At 37.4% G+C, this 15,739-nt stretch overlaps 1 long non-coding RNA gene across 1 annotated transcript in view; it reads right to left on the bottom strand.

Annotated features, from left to right (window-relative positions):
- The window catches only part of LOC128664075 (uncharacterized), a 115,138-nt gene that overhangs the window by 38,015 nt on the left and 61,384 nt on the right, over positions 1 to 15,739 (bottom strand). The window lies entirely within an intron of this gene.

Genomic DNA, 15,739 nt, shown 5'->3' with positions numbered 1-15,739 from the left:
CCGCGGGTTTTTTTCTGGCCGCACCATAAATTTAACTCTGGTATCGAGAGTTCAAACAAATGCTGCGTTAGGCTCCAAAAAAGGAGCGTAGAGCATTTTTACCGCAAATGCAACTCTCGATACCAGAGTTGCTTACGGACGCGGCCGGCCTCAAAAACGTGCTCGTGCACGATTCTCCCATAGGAAACAATGGGGCTGTTTGAGCTGAAAAAAAACCTAACACCTGCAAAAAAGCAGCGTTCAGCTCCTAACGCAGCCCCATTGTTTCCTATGGGGAAACACTTCCTACGTCTGCACCTAACACCCTAACATGTACCCCGAGTCTAAACACCCCTAACCTTACACTTATTAACTCCTAATCTGCCGCCCCCGCTATCGCTTTTCCCTGCATTACACTTTTAACCCCTAATCTGCCGCTCCGTAAACCGCCGCCACCTACGTTATCCCTATGTACCCCTAATCTGCTGCCCTAACATCGCCGACCCCTATGTTATATTTATTAACCCCTAATCTGCCCCCCACAACGTCGCCGACACCTGCCTACACTTATTAACCCCTAATCTGCCGAGCGGACCTGAGCGCTACTATAATAAAGTTATTAACCCCTAATCCGCCTCACTAACCCTATCATAAATAGTATTAACCCCTAATCTGCCCTCCCTAACATCGCCGACACCTACCTTCAATTATTAACCCCTAATCTGCCGACCGGAGCTCACCGCTATTCTAATAAATGTATTAACCCCTAAAGCTAAGTCTAACCCTAACACTAACACCCCCCTAAGTTAAATATAATTTAAATCTAACAAAATAAATTACCTCTTATTAAATAAATTATTCCTATTTAAAACTAAATACTTACCTGTAAAATAAACCCTAATATAGCTACAATATAAATTATAATTATATTATAGCTATTTTAGGATTTATATTTATTTTACAGGTAACTTTGTATTTATTTTAACCAGGTACAATAGCTATTAAATAGTTAAGAACTATTTAATATCTACCTAGTTAAAATAATTACAAAATTACCTGTAAAATAAATTCTAACCTAAGATATAATTAAACCTAACACTACCCTATCAATAAAATAATTAAATAAACTACCTACAATTACCTACAATTAACCTAACACTACACTATCAATAAATTAATTAAACACAATTGCTACAAATAAATAAAATTAAATAAACTATCTAAAGTACAAAAAATAAAAAAGAACTAAGTTACAGAAAATAATAAAATATTTACAAACATAAGAAAAATATTACAACAATTTTAAACTAATTACACCTACTCTAAGCCCCCTAATAAAATAACAAAGCCCCCCAAAATAAAAAATTCACTACCCTATTCTAAAATACAAATATTACAAGCTCTTTTACCTTACCAGCCCTGAACAGGGCCCTTTGCGGGGCATGCCCCAAGAATTTCAGCTCTTTTGCCTGTAAAAAAAAACATACAATACCCCCCCCCCCAACATTACAACCCACCACCCACATACCCCTAATCTAACCCAAACCCCCCTTAAATAAACCTAACACTACCCCCCTGATGATCTTCCTACCTTGTCTTCACCATGCCAGGTTCACCGATCCGTCCTGGCTCCAAGATCTTCATCCAACCCAAGCGGGGGCTAGACATCCACTGAAGAAGTCCAGAAGAGGGTCCAAAGTCTTCCTCCTATCCGGCAAGAAGAGGACATCCGGACCGGCAAACATCTTCTCCAAGCGGCATCTTCTATCTTCTTCCATCCGATGACGACCGGCTCCATCTTGAAGACCTCCAGCGCGGATCCATCCTCTTCTTCCGACGACTAGACGACGAATGACGGTTCCTTTAAGGGACGTCATCCAAGATGGCGTCCCTCGAATTCCGATTGGCTGATAGGATTCTATCAGCCAATCGGAATTAAGGTAGGAATTTTCTGATTGGCTGATGGAATCAGCCAATCAGAATATAGTTCAATCCGATTGGCTGATCCAATCAGCCAATCAGATTGAGCTCGCATTCTATTGGCTGTTCCGATCAGCCAATAGAATGCGAGCTCAATCTGATTGGCTGATTGGATCAGCCAATCGGATTGAACTTGATTCTGATTGGCTGATTCCATCAGCCAATCAGAAAATTCCTACCTTAATTCCGATTGGCTGATAGAATCCTATCAGCCAATCGGAATTCGAGGGACGCCATCTTGGATGACGTCCCTTAAAGGAACCGTCATTCGTCGTCTAGTCGTCGGAAGAAGAGGATGGATCCGCGCTGGAGGTCTTCAAGATGGAGCCGGTCGTCATCGGATGGAAGAAGATAGAAGATGCCGCTTGGAGAAGATGTTTGCCGGTCCGGATGTCCTCTTCTTGCCGGATAGGAGGAAGACTTTGGACCCTCTTCTGGACTTCTTCAGTGGATGTCTAGCCCCCGCTTGGGTTGGATGAAGATCTTGGAGCCAGGACGGATCGGTGAACCTGGCATGGTGAAGACAAGGTAGGAAGATCATCAGGGGGGTAGTGTTAGGTTTATTTAAGGGGGGTTTGGGTTAGATTAGGGGTATGTGGGTGGTGGGTTGTAATGTTGGGGGGGGGGGTATTGTATGTTTTTTTTTACAGGCAAAAGAGCTGAAATTCTTGGGGCATGCCCCGCAAAGGGCCCTGTTCAGGGCTGGTAAGGTAAAAGAGCTTGTAATATTTGTATTTTAGAATAGGGTAGGGAATTTTTTATTTTGGGGGGCTTTGTTATTTTATTAGGGGGCTTAGAGTAGGTGTAATTAGTTTAAAATTGTTGTAATATTTTTCTTATGTTTGTAAATATTTTATTATTTTCTGTAACTTAGTTCTTTTTTATTTTTTGTACTTTAGATAGTTTATTTAATTTTATTTATTTGTAGCAATTGTGTTTAATTAATTTATTGATAGTGTAGTGTTAGGTTAATTGTAGGTAATTGTAGGTAGTTTATTTAATTATTTTATTGATAGGGTAGTGTTAGGTTTAATTATATCTTAGGTTAGGATTTATTTTACAGGTAAATTTGTTATTATTTTAACTAGGTAACTATTAAATAGTTCTTAACTATTTAATAGCTATTGTACCTGGTTAAAATAATTACAAAGTTGCCTGTAAAATAAATATTAATCCTAAAATAGCTATAATATAATTATAAATTATATTGTAGCTATATTAGGATTTATTTTACAGGTAAGTATTTAGCTTTAAATAGGAATTATTTATTTAATAAGAGTTAATTTATTTCGTTAGATAAAAATTATATTTAACTTAGGGGGGTGTTAGTGTTAGGGTTAGACTTAGCTTTAGGGGTTAATACATTTATTAGAATAGCGGTGAGCTCCGATCGGAAGATTAGGGGTTAATAATTGAAGGTAGTTGTCGGCGATGTTAGGGAGGGCAGATTAGGGGTTAATACTATTTATGATAGGGTTAGTGAGGCGGATTAGGGGTTAATAACTTTATTATAGTAGCGCTCAGGTCCGCTCGGCAGATTAGGGGTTAATAAGTGTAGGTAGGTGTCGGCGACGTTGTGGGGGGCAGATTAGGGGTTAATAAATATAACATAGGGGTCGGCGATGTTAGGGGTAGCAGATTAGGGGTACATAGGGATAACGTAGGTGGCGGCGATTTGCGGTCGGAAGATTAGGGGTTAATTATTTTAAGTAGCTTGCGGCGACGTTGTGGGGGGCAAGTTAGGGGTTAATAGATATAATACAGGGGTCGGCGGTGTTAGGGGCAGCAGATTAGGGGTACATAAGTATAACGTAGGTGGCGGTCGGCAGATTAGGGGTTAAAATTTTTAATCGAGTGGCGGCGATGTGGGGGGACCTCGGTTTAGGGGTACATAGGTAGTTTATGGGTGTTAGTGTACTTTAGGGTACAGTAGTTAAGAGCTTTATAAACCGGCGTTAGCCAGAAAGCTCTTAACTCCTGCTATTTTCAGGCGGCTGGAATCTTGTCGTTAGAGCTCTAACGCTCACTGCAGAAACGACTCTAAATACCGGCGTTAGGAAGATCCCATTGAAAAGATAGGCTACGCAAATGGCGTAGGGGGATCTGCGGTATGGAAAAGTCGCGGCTGTAAAGTGAGCGTTAGACCCTTTAATCACTGACTCCAAATACCAGCGGGCGCCCAAAACCAGCGTTAGGAGCCTCTAACGCTGGTTTTGACAGCTACCGCCGAACTCTAAATCTAGCCGCATGAATCCAAATATTAGACTTACCTCATGGAACATCGGGGGTATCTCCTCACCTATAAAGCGAAAAACCATTCTAAATCACCTACGTAAACTAAACACAACTATAGCATTACTACAAGAAACACACTTAAACACAGAAGAATCAATTAAACTGAAATCCTCCTGGGTAGCAGAAGTCATCTTTGCTCCAACTCCTAATAGAAAAAAAGGGGTGGCGATCTTATTGGGGAAAAAACTAAACTATACAAAACTATTAATAATTCTTGACCCTGAAAGCAGATTTATAATTTTAAAGATAAAAATAACCGATTCTATCTATACTATATGTAATCTATACGCGCCTAATAAAATTGATCAAGAATTCTAGAACTCTCTCCAGGCTCAGATTTTACAGGTGGCTGAAGGACATACAATTCTAGCAGGAGACTTTAACATGGCTCCACGATTTCCTATAGATAGATTGAGACAAAGTCATCCTCATAAAAAAACTAAAAAAGATAACCTTGAGGCAAAATTATTTAACTCTATCTTCTATAACCTAGCAGTTAAAGACATATGGAGAAGGCAAAATCCGGATGACAAGAACTACACATGCTACTCTAAAACATTCAAATCACTCTCTCGGATTGATCTAATATTAACTAGTGAAAGTCTATTTAAAATCGGAGCAAAAGCCCTAATCTCTGAAATATGCATCTCTGACCATGCCCCTACATTGCTAGATATTCCAAATAAAAACATGTACAATAAACCAGCCCGTTTCTTTTATCCAAATTATCTAAACTCAAATCCTAAATTCAATAACTGGCTAAAAACTAAAATTGAGGAATATTTTCAATTTAACATAGGCTCAGTATCAAACTTTGAGACGATCTGGGAATCTGCAAAGGCAGTGATAAGGGGCGATATTATCGCATATGTAGCCAGACTCAAAAAAGTTATGAGACAGAGAGAAAATGAAGTAACGGCAGCTGTCACCAACGCATATAATAAATATCTGAACGTCCCCTCAGATGATAACTGGAGAAGATATTTGAAGGCAAAAAATGAACGTGATACACATTTAATTTCTACCACATCTCAAACCGAACTAAAATACCAGGCAAATCTATTTAAATATGGTAATAAGTCAGGCAGGCTACTCTCAAAACTAGTGAAAAACTGCAGACAGACATCAATAATCGATACTATACAAGAATGTGATAAGCTGATTACTTCACATGAAGAAATATCTGATTCCTTCCACCATTATTTTAAAACAATCTACTCATTGCCATCCTCTGAAGGTAACTTACATGAGACATTCTGGGAAGATATTACGCTACCACAAAATACTAGTGAATTTAACCTCAAATTAAACTCAGAAATACTAGAAAATGAAGTCTCTCAGGCAATTCAATCTCTTAAATCTACAAAATCCCCAGGCCCTGATGCTTTGCCCAATGAATTTTATAAAAAACTAGCCCCTACTCTTGTTCCTCATTTGACAAAACTTTTTAACTCATACTATATAGATAATAGGGCGATTTCTTGTAATTTTGCGGCATCTCAAATTATTCTTATACTTAAACCTGGGAAAGACCCAAATAAAAAAGAATCGTATAGACCCATAGCCCTTCTAAACTCAGATTATAAAATACTGATGTCTATCTTGGCTAAAAGATTACAAGAGGGTTTATCAGAAAGCATCCATAAAGATCAAGCGAGATTCCTTCACAATCGCAACTCTTCAGCTAAAATAAGACAATTACTACTTACCATTGATTATTTTAAAAATTATGACACTCAACAGAAGAATGACCAACTTGATGCAGTAGTTATAGCCATAGACGCAGAAAAAGCGTTTGATAGAGTGAATCATGATCATATCATGAACACACTCTATCGATTTGGATTCAATAATAACTTTCCAAATTTCATTAAAAAACTATGTGCGCAATCTTATACCAGCTTAATAATTAATGGAACAATGCTAAAAACAATCAAAATAGAGAGAGGGACGCGACAAGGCTGTCCTCTTTCGCCGCTACTTTTTGATTTGGCAATTGAGCCCTTTGCCATTAAAGTCAGAAAACACATTGAAGGCATAAAGATTCACAAAAAAGAGATGAAATTGGCATTATATGCCGATGACATATTAATATATATGGCTAACACTCACATAAATATACCCAAACTAATGTATATAATTAATCTATTTGGTCAATTTTCTGGCTATAAAGTTAACTTTTCAAAATCTGAGCTGTTGTGGCTGAAAAAAACAAAGAGCTCTTTGGTAAATGTTCCTTTCAAGGTAGTCACAGAGGCCTTTAAATACTTGGGGATTATGATCTCGGCGGATCCTCAAAAATGGTACCCTTTGAATGTCCCTCCTATCCTAGCACAAATCGCAAACCATATGAAAAACTGGCAAAGTCTTCCCCTATCACTGTCCGGAAGAATAGCATTGTTTAAAATGGTTCTTTTGCCCAAAATTTTATACGTCTTGCAAAATCTTCCTATCTTGCTGAAAACCTATGATCTAAAGAAATTAAATACAGCAACTCGACAATTTATCTGGCAAACAAAGAAACCAAGAATTGCACTTCGTAAACTATCATTTCCAAAACAAGCTCTCGGCTTAGCCCTCCCAGACCTACGTATGTATAACTTAGCGTTTCTGGGACGAATTGTAATTGATTGGATAACAGAATCAGATTACTTCACGGATAATACACTAGAGGCCAACATTATATATCCATTCTCTCCCATAAGCTTAATACATATAGATCTCAAAGCAATTCCGACTCAATTAAAAGCTTTTAAGTCAATATACGTAGTATTACAGGCCTGGAATAGGATTGGAGTACAAATAGGTGTAAATACAAAAATCCCAAAACTTCAGACATTTATAGGAAATCCAGAATACCAAGAGGGGTCACAATCAATGGTACTAAAAACCTGGCAAAGGAAAGGTCTCTACTATGTAGCTCAGTTTATCGACCCAATAACAGGAGTTATTCGATCCTTTGAGGATCTGAAACAGGAATTTGATCTCTCCAATAGGGATTTTTTCGCTTTCTTACAAGCTAGACACTATGCACAACAGCTTGTAAACACATTTCCTGGGAAATGGACATGGGGAAAAATCGAAAATTGGCCTATCTTGGCTAAAGCAGGGCATCGCTCTATATCCACTTGCTATTTATACTTAACATCACAATCTGAAAAAGACAACCTTGAAGCTATAGCCCTTAAATGGTCAGAGCTCACACTTGATAATATAGATTCAAAGAGACATGTAATAAGATCAATTCAATTGCTCTTTCAAGCCACGACATCTGAGACCTGGAGAGAGTCTCATATAAAATTAATTTATCAAACTTATTATACACCTGAGAAAGGAGCCAAATGGAAGAATAAAAATTTTAATAAATGCCCAAAATGTAGTCTCCCGGATGCAAACCTGATCCACATGATTTGGACATGTCCCAAAATTAGACAATTCTGGAACAGAATAGAATTCTGGATATCTAATGTTCTTAAAATATCCGTGCATAGATTTACCCTAAAAGATATAATATTCTTAATAAGCCAAAAACATTCTCTAAACGAAATTAAAATAATAAATCTAATTATTCTGGCCGTAAGATATCAAATATGTAAGAACTGGAAGAATAAATTTTCCCCAACTATAACAGAAGTTAAAAACTATTTAAAAAAACAACTAATAATGGAGCAATTAACCACAGACATGAACTCAGAAAAGGAAATATGCAAATTTTTTAAAAAATGGTCTAAATTTATTAGAATTTTTCCAACCAGAGAAATTGATTACTTAATCTTTCCATTCAGAAATACGGAAATGGTTATGCTCAATATCTGGTAGAGAATGGGGGGACGTGGGGTTTGGGGGGGAGAGGGAGGTAGGAGTTGTGGAGGAGGGGCTTACTTGTTGTTTCCCCCCTTCCCCCCCCCCCTTTATTTTTTTTTTTTGTTTTGTTTTTTTTTGTTTTTCTTCTCCCTTTTTATAGGATAAAAGGATAATTATCGACTAAGACTATTGTATTGTCATAATAATTGGGGTAAGAGGGGGGGAAGGAGGATACTGGGTGGAGAATCCTCCCAAAATAATACAATTTTTTTTTTTTTGACAAATATGAGGAATTGTAATTTTTTGTAAAATGCTGTGACAACATATGTGTCTAGTCATGTTTTCTTTTCTTTCTTCTTTTTTTTTCTTTTGTAAAACCCTGTGTTAAAACCAATAAAAAAAGATTAAAAAAAATAAAAAAAAATAACTCTATCTGAATGACTAAATGAGTTAAATTTTTACTTTACTGTTGATACCAGAAAGGAAAAACTAAATCTGAAGGTAAGTGGATGTATTGGTAGGTGTGGGAAGAAAATAAATAAATAGTTTTAGAAAAATAAATAGCATAACCAATATGTTACAATGTCAGAAATGTATATTTTGTGTTGGTGATTACTTAAATGGTCATAAAAAACTTTTTTTTACTTTCATGATTCAGATAAAGCAAACTATTTTAAACAACTTTCCCATTTACTTCTATTATTAAATTTACGTCATTCTGTTGATATGCTTGGATTAAAGAGCAGCAAAACATTACTGGGAGCTAGCTGAACACATAGGGGCCAATTTATCAAGTGTCTGGCGGACATGATCCGCTGTAGCGAATCATGTCTGCCAGACATCAATAAATGCCAACAGCATACACTGTCAGCATTTATCATTGCACAAGCAGTTCTGATGAGCTTCTTGTGCAATGCCCCCTCGTGAAGATTTTCGGCCAATCGGCTGCTAAGGAGGTGTCAATCAACCTGATCGTATTTGGAGGTGTACGATTTAAGGAGCAGCAGTCTTAAGACTGCTGCTTCTTAACTCCTGTTTCCAGCGAGCCTGAAGGCTCGCGCGGGAAACAGGGGTATACGGTCCCATTCGGGCCATGATAAATCGGCCCTTTAGAGTAACCCAATGAAAGAGGTATATATGTAGAGCCACCAATCAGTAGCTATATCCGAGTACTGCATTGCAGCTCCTGAGCCTACCTAGGTATGCTTTTCAGCAAAGAATACAAAGAGAATGAAGCCAATTAGATAGAAGTAAATTTGTAAGTGGTTTAAAATCGCATAATCTATCTGAATTGTGAAAGTTTTGCATTGACTTTATTGTTTCTTTAAAGTTATTATTGAAACTACCAGGACCTTCAAGTTTGGCCACAAATGATCCCTAATAGACAAATCCATTCTTGGTTAGTGAAGACAACTCATACTCTATTGGTGGATTAGATTAATTTTAATCAAGCAAAGTCTTAAAGGGATACTAAACCCATTTCTTTTTCATAAGTCATACAGAGCATGCAGTTTTAAGCAACTTTCTAATTTACTCCTATTAGCAATTTGTCTTCATTCTCTTTGTATCTATATTTGAAAAGCAGAAATAAGCTTTGGAGCAGGCACATATTTGGTTGAGCACCTGTGTAGCTATTGCTGATTGGTGGCTAAATTTACTCACCAATCAGCAACGCTATCTGAACCAAAAATGGCCCAGCTGCTAAGCTTACATTTTTAAATAAAGATAGCAAGAGAAAGAAGAAGAATTAATAATAGGAGGAAATTAGAAAGTTGCTTAAAATTGCATGCTCTATCTGAATCATGAAATAAAAAAAAATGGTTTTAGTGTCCTTTAAATAAAACTAGGAATACAGTATACATTTTCAGAAATATTAATGTTTCTAAATGTAACTTAATGTACTAAATGTAACTAAATGTAAGTTCTTTAAATGTTGCTTAACAAAAAATATTTTTTTTAACTGGGTCCATACTGTTTCTCATCATTTGGCTCCCTAGCTCAGGACTTCAGTTAAAATGTGTTTTCCTTGGGAACATTAATATATTTTACAGCCATTTAATTGTGTTATCCATAATAAGATATAGATAAGTTATTGAATGCATTTCTTAATATAAACACAGATTTTTTTACGTACTTTCTTTGTTTAAAGCAACTTGACATACTGTATCACTGCTTACTTAGTAAATGACAGAATATATACAGAACACAGATCTAGCCAGCGGTTTGGTTTTATTAACCTTGCAAAACCTACATATTTAATTTATATACATTTCCTGCAGAGAAGCTGTTTCAATGAGGAAGAGCAGAAGCAACAGATACATTGTATAAATGGGTTACACTATACTATTACAGGAAATAATGCACATGCTGATACTATAAGATTGGGGTTATGTCAGAATGAAACACTTGAGTTCTTCCTGTGACTTGTGCATGTTAAATATAAACATAATTTTGGTTCGTGTTTAGGATGGATTTTCCTATTTCCAGATGCCTAGCTTATGTTTCTTAGTTACACCAATATTTCTAGCAATTGTTTTTTCCATTATATTCTAGGCAAATTCATTACAATTTTCAGTGATATCATCATATACATTTCACTAAATATGTGTATTTTATTCTCATTACATAAATTAATGTTTCTGTGTTGGCTACATCTTAATAGAGAAATTGGTTTGTGATTCCAAAACCTACCTTTATTACTATGATGTAAGAACTTTGAATAGTTTTGTCTGTCACCAATTTTATAAGTCAGAAAAAGTGTACAATTTTCACATATATGTACAGTTTTACCAAGAAACTATACGCATCAGCTTTCAGATCTATCAGAAAATGCCCAACTGTTTTTTTGCAATTTGGCAAAATTTAAACTCCACCATTGTAGACTCTGGTTGCAATGTTCATAAAAAAAAAAAATAAAAAAAAAAATGTGAGTTTAAAGGGATGATGTTCTGTAAAATTGATATCTCCTTAAAGGGACAATGTACTCTAAAATGTTCTCCCATTTAGGGCTAGATTAGTGAAGCGCTAACTGTTGAGCGTGAGTGATAAGGGGTATATCATGCCTCTTTGTGCGTATTACGATTTGATAGTTGACGCATTCGCTCAAGCGCATTTGAATTTATCTTGCATCATGACTTCAGATGCAAGTTACGACGGAAATCACATTACGAAGAATGAATAAGTTATGCGGCTTGAAGTCTTGCAATACAGCAATCACAAGTGAAGCACCGCTGGTACTAACACACAAGTACTGTGAGTAAAGAGGAGGCCCATAGGGCACCTGATCTAACAAATTACGGTGAAGGTAAGCAGTGTGGCTCCTAAGTCTTGCAGGGTAGATCAGGAGAGTGGAGTGGAACGCCATCACTTGTTACCCACATATTATATCTGTACATTTGGTCCTTGCATATGTTATATCAGCGGTTCTGTAAATAAATATAGCTGCCTATGGACAGTCACTAGAGCGTGTTTGTTAACACTTAAGTGCCCGCATTGCGATTCTATTGACTATCACCATAGCCGGCTCTGGGACATGCTAGCATGTGGGGTTAAATAATTGGTTGTGCACATACATATGTTTGATTTGTCTGGAAAGGTTGTTACATTTTTTGATCTCTTTATGAAGAGACAGGTGAATTTCAGGATGTTTGTTCTCAATAAAGCAATATTTTTAATACAGTGCTGCTGGGTCCTACTTTAGTAAGTATGCTTATATACAGTAGTATCACACTTACTCTCCCTGGTTTAATATGTATATAATGTAAAATAAGTGCAACTATTCCTATACATGGGACAACAATAAATATTAAAAAAAAATATCTTCATTTAAACACTTGCATTATTTGGCAGTTTTAAAATTTCAATGGGAACTAGGAATCAAAAAACAAATTTTCTTTTTTTACAGTTGAGCTGGGTGTAATTTTTTTTAATGTATCAACAGCCTCCGATAGTGTTTAATTGGTTTGCGCTTTCATTGGAAACCTTGTAAAAATTTGCACTTAAAGGGACAGTCTACACCAAAAATGTTATTGTTTTAAAATCTTTTTATTACCCATACCCCAGTTTTGTAAAACCTACACTGTTATATTAATATACTTTTCAACTCTGTGATTACTGTGTATCAAAGCCTCTGTAGACTGCGCCCTTATCCCAGTGCTTTTGACAAACCTGCATTTGAGACAATCAATGCTGACTCATGACTAACTCCTCGGGAGTGAGCACAATGTTATCTATATGACACACATGAACTAGCAGTGTCTAACTGTGAAAAGAGGCAGCCTTAAAGGGCTTAGAAATTAGCATATGACCCTACCTAGGTTTAGATTTAAACAAAGAACACCAAGAGAACAAGGCAAATTTGATGATAAAAGTAAATTGGAAAGTTGTTTAAAACTCTATCTGAATCATGAAAGTTTAATTTTGAATTGAGTGTCCCTTCAACTTCTTCTAATACTTTCTATGGGACACAAAAATATTTTTGGCAGTCAGACCCTCCATCACCATCGGAAACAGCCAGTACACAAAATTGCTTTAGACAGGATATTTATCAGTTTAACCTCACGCAAACTAAATTTAAGGACCAGATTTGGACACCTCTATTCTAGTAATTTGGAAGCAAGACCAATTTCAGTTTAGACAATGTAGGCAAGTGTTTGTATTTATCGTCGCTCAGTGGATATCTCTGCAGCGAGAGGATAGCTATCTGGACAGCTATTAATAGTAGTGTTTTTGTGGCACTTCTCAAGTGACCTGCTTCTAGTAAGTACAATATATTATGTGCGTGAAGTTCATACATCTTTGATATCGCACTATTGTGGCGCCTTCTTCTTTCTTCTACCACTTTACAGATTCCTGCTTTTGTGCCATACAGCTCTTTGGAGAAGTTTTGCAGCCATATACCACCCTTCATTTTGGGACTCACCATACTTGTTGTTATACAAGTTTGCACCTCCTTAGGACTGATCCGGGACTTTATACCACATAGTGCTCACGTTGGTTTTCATATCATCATATTTGATATTGTTTAGTATGCTTTGCATTTATTATTTCATACTTGATTTACACTGTCTTGTGTATATTTGGGCCTCACTCTAGTCACATCTAGCATATGTCAATTTAGGCCCTTTATACTGATTTTATTTTGTGATTAGCAAATGTTTTTGAACTATATCACCTATACTGATTTTTGACTTATCAGCGATATCAATATCCTTATATAAAGTATTGTGGTCATTTATTTGTTGGACCAATATCACTAGAAAGTATTTAATTATTTTCACTTATAATAGTTTCACTATATGTTAGTTTTGTAGCATGAGATTTGATACATTACTCAGATATATTATTCATTGATGACATCTGGTGGCACCTCTAACATTATCTTTTAATATCAAAAGTCATATGTTAATCCAATCAAATTGTGAATCACTGCACAAATTGCATGTCATTACATTTTTTACTTGCCCCTGATATAATTTCAAGAAACACAAATACACATACTGGGCAAGATAACAAGTCGCAAGGCAAATCAGTTGCGAAAACACAGCGTGCGTTATGGCTTTTTCTCGTTTGGGGTTGCGCAACTATTACAAGTTGAGAAATAACTTATTTTGTATGCGCGTTAAGCCACGTAATGCAAACAGCCAAATCGCGTGTGCGTTCACGTGTTTCCCAGAAGTCAATGAAGAAGACAAATAGAACAAAAAACACACAAAAACACTAATATGTTGGACAATGTCCTTGACGTATTCTCCTTGAAAAGTGTACATGAAAATGCAATTATTTCATATTAAGAAAATGTTTTCGTAACAGAATATATTCTATTTATTTCTAAATAAATATTTCTCTATATTCTATACTTATCTTACTTGACCTGTCTGCTGCCTTTGACACTGTTGACCCTCCTATGGACTCTCAGATCCCTTGGGCTCTGTGACATTGCCCTCTCCTGGATCCACTCTTATCTCTATAATAGGTCCTTTTCTGTCTCATTTGCTGGCGACTCATCCTCTCCATTGCCTCTGTCTGTTGGAGTACCTCAAGGCTCTGTTCTAGGCCCTCTACTCTTCTCTATTTATACTTCCTCACTGGGTAAACTTATCAGTAGCTATGGCTTCAACTATCACCTCTATGCTGATGATACTCAGATCTACCTATCCACCCCTGCACTCTCTCCTTCTGTCCTTTCCCACATCAGCGACTGCTTATCTGGCATTTCTTCCTGGATGGCCTCTTACCACCTAAAAATCAACATGTCCAAGACTGAGCTTCTTCTAATCCCCCCAACTAATTCTACTCCAGTTTCTAACTTTACTATCACTGTCGGTGACACCACTATCTCCCCATCACCCCAAGCCCGCTGTACACTCTGTATCCACCACACCCCTCTGTGAGTCCCTTCACTGGCTCCCCATTCACAGCAGAATTAAATTCAAAATTCACACTCTGACCTACAAAGCCCTTACCAATGCAGCCCCCCCATATCTGTCCTCACTCATCAACAAACATACTCCAGCCCGTCCCCTAAGATCCAACAACGATCTACTCCTTGCCTTCTACCATCACCTCCTCTCATGCTAGACTACAGGACTTCTCTCGTGCGGCACCAACCCTCTGTAACGCACTTCCTCGAGCTGTCAGACTTTCCCCCAACCTCTCCTCCTTTAAACGCTCCCTAAAGACCTTCTTGTTCAGGGAAGCCTATCACCAAATCAGTAACAAATAAATTCCACTTGCCTAATAGTTGCCCTCATCTAACCACACTAACATCATTCCTCCTTTGCAGTCCCCACCTCCTGTTTCTCACCATCCTACCCATTTAGATTGTAAGTTCCCATGGGAACAAGGCTCCCAATTCCCCCTGTATTTGTTTGTTAAGTTCTGTCTGGTGTCTCATATTGTACTGTGCTTTTATCTTTGTTACCTATGAACAGCACTGCGGAATCTATTGGCGCTTTATAAATAAAGAATAATAATAATAATAATAATATTTGATGATTTTTGGACTGATATATCAATTTATAGCGATAAATGTATATGAATAAATATATGTCTATTAGTTATGTCGCGAATAGTTCGCCGGCGAATAGTTCCCGGCGAACATAGCTTGTTCGCGTTTGCCGCGGCGGGCGAACATATGCGATGTTCGATCCGCCCCTATTCATCATCATTGAGTAAACTTTGACCCTGTACCTCACAGTCAGTAGACACATTCCAGCCAATCAGCAGCAAAAACTCCCTCCCAGACCCTCCCACCTCTTGGACAGCATCCATTTTAGATTCATTCAGGAAGCTGCATTCTTAGTGAGAGGAGGGACAGTGTATCGGCTGCTGATTTAATAGGGAAATCGATTGCTAGGCTAGTGTATTCAGTGTCCACTACAGTCCTTAAGGACTCATCTGATCTCTGCTGTAAGGACAGCACCCCAAAAAGCCCTTTTTAGGGCTAGAACATTAGTCTGCTTTTTTTTTTTCCTGTGTAATCTAATTGCAGCCAGCCAGCCAGCCAGCGTGTGTGTCAGGCTCACAGCGTATACTGTGCCCACTTGCCCAGTGCCACCACTCATATCTGGTGTGGCAGGTGGTGGGGGTTGGTCTGTGTGGGGGAAGCTACACTACAGAAAAAGAAAAAAAAAACAGAAAAAAAACTACTTTTTTTTGCAAACTGGGTACTGGCAGACAG

This window comes from Bombina bombina, chromosome 6 (assembly GCF_027579735.1).
Source record: "Bombina bombina isolate aBomBom1 chromosome 6, aBomBom1.pri, whole genome shotgun sequence".
In the NCBI taxonomy this organism is placed as follows: Eukaryota; Metazoa; Chordata; class Amphibia; order Anura; family Bombinatoridae; genus Bombina; species Bombina bombina.
This window is presented reverse-complemented; position numbering and strand designations above follow the sequence as displayed.